The sequence below is a fragment of the Elephantulus edwardii genome, unplaced genomic scaffold (assembly GCF_000299155.1).
Source record: "Elephantulus edwardii isolate Elephantulus edwardi_28Jun2011 unplaced genomic scaffold, EleEdw1.0 scaffold00122, whole genome shotgun sequence".
Taxonomy (NCBI): domain Eukaryota; kingdom Metazoa; phylum Chordata; class Mammalia; order Macroscelidea; family Macroscelididae; genus Elephantulus; species Elephantulus edwardii.
Genome location: NW_006399872.1, coordinates 8323266 through 8325387, shown reverse-complemented (window position 1 = coordinate 8325387; position 2122 = coordinate 8323266). Strand labels below are relative to the sequence as shown.

The following is a 2122-nucleotide window of genomic DNA, read 5'->3' as shown; positions in this document are numbered from 1 at the left end:
ACTAGGGAAGATAGAAGAAGAATTGATGCCTTTGAGCTCAGGTGCTGGAAAAGAGTATTGAATATACTATGAACTGCTAAGAAAACTAACGGGTTCAGCCTGAAGAGGGTTAAACCAGGCGGCTTCTTGGAGGCAAGGATTGTGAAGCTTCATCTGATATACTTTGAACATGTTGCAAGGAGGGACCAATCCTTGGATAGGGATATCATGCTTGGGAGTGTGGGAGAACAGGGCAGGAGAGGAAGACCCTCTATGAGGTGGATTGATTGTCTGGAGTAATGGGGGGGAGGGGAGACAATGAGGCTTGCACAGGACAGAATAGGGTTTAGGGCTGTTGTACATAGGGTCGCTATGAGTCGCAGGAGAACTGATGGCACATAACAACAACAACAATAGTAGTAAATATTGCTTGATAATTTACACAATGTATTAGATTACTTTTTTTTAATATACCAACCCCTTTTATTTTCTCTGTTTAAAATCAAACAGAAAACAAACATACATCAATTTTGCTATATGCTAACATTTTCAAAGTACATCATTTGTACAAGAGAAGGACTAAGAACAAAAATGTGTTTACAGAGTTCCAAATATATAAGCAAGTGTTAGCAGTCTCACACAGCTTTCCGATGATACTCAGGGGGAGCCACTTCATAATCACTGGCAGTAAACAAAGCGGCAGAATTCTTTCTCAGGTACTTTAGGAAATCATGAAGATAGTTCAGTAATAAAGCATGGCTCTTCTCATCCAGAGGTGTATAGGCCAACATTGCTCCAATTCGCACAAATAACCTCAGTAGATGTGGTGCTCCATACACCTGGGACATGGGTGCATCAGGGCGATCTGCAAGGATTTCTGCATACTGAGGTCTCTCAAATTTGTAGAGAAGTTGAGTGCCCAACATTACATTGAAGTATTCTTTTATCCCAGCCACAACTTCATTAACAGCATATTCCTTGTTATCTGTGTTTCCCCGAGATTTCTTGTAATTTGCATAATCTTCAAGAATGGAATCCACATTCTTCTTGGCAGGAAGATAAAACAGCTGTTTTTGCCTAGTAATTAAGTCCCAATCATCAACAAGCCATGGTTTCAGTTCTTCTGGAATCTTCACTTTAACTTCAACTCTGTTCATGAATGTTTCCTCATTTTTCAACAGTAGGATCTACACGAGCCCTTTTCTTCCGAGGAGGCTGAGGAGTCTCACTGGTACTGCCACCATCTCCATTTCCTGGTGTTTTTTGTTTGTTCTTTTTCGTTTTCACTTCAACATTCTTCTGTTGCAGACCAGATGTCTTCTTTCCTGGGGCAGCTCCTCTCATTTTCCCCTCTGCATACTGCTCCTGATTGGCTTTCTGAAGTTCTCGCTGTTTCTGCAGATTGGTGTCCACGTATTTGAGCACTCTGCTTTCTGGAACCCATTCATTCCAGTTTTTATTCCAACCACTGTAATGTATAAAGCATTTCACTTGTTTGTCCTTTATGGCAACCTTTACACACTTGGTTTCACAAAGAAGAGGCACATGAAAGCACAGCACTCGCTCACCCTCTTGGAATTTAGGCTTCGGGTCCTGCTTCGGCGCCATTTATAAGTGATTGGCCACATCCTCCTTCTCCCACCACCCTCGACTACCGCCCCCTCAGATTACTTTTTTTGAATAGGCAAAATAAGGATATCTTTCAGTCAGTTGAGTTTCTATCTTTTTTTTTTTTTTTTTAAATTTACAGTATTTTCACGCTTCAGACAGTCATTTTCCAAATTTTTTTTTGGCACAGATAAGCAAGCACTTCCAGCATTACATCTCTTTGTTGAGACTTCTCAATTGGTATTCTGTCAATTACTGAAACCTTGGTTTTTACCAATGCCTTCAATTTGGCTTAGACTTTTTTCCGTGTAGTACCACAGTTCTTGATCATATGTTACCTTCTAAAAGACTGAACATCCTTTTTTTTTTTGTACAATGACTATGCGTATTCCTTCTATGTTCTTTTAATGCTCCTTGAATAATTTTTATTTTTGCATATGTTGATTTTAAATGATGTTGAGCTGACTGCAACTTATAGGGACCTTATCAACAACAGATCTGAACTCTGTTCTATCCTGTGCACTCTCATCATCTC

The 2122-nt window shown here is 39.9% G+C and overlaps 1 pseudogene across 1 annotated transcript; it reads right to left on the bottom strand.

The window, feature by feature from the left end:
• Nucleotides 1-460: 460 nt before the first annotated feature.
• On the bottom strand, nucleotides 461-1636 carry LOC102871791 (annotated as a pseudogene). Its single transcript, XR_438935.1, has one exon. The product of XR_438935.1 is annotated as a mortality factor 4-like protein 1-like (transcript).
• Between the last annotated feature and the right edge of the window lie 486 nt (nucleotides 1637-2122).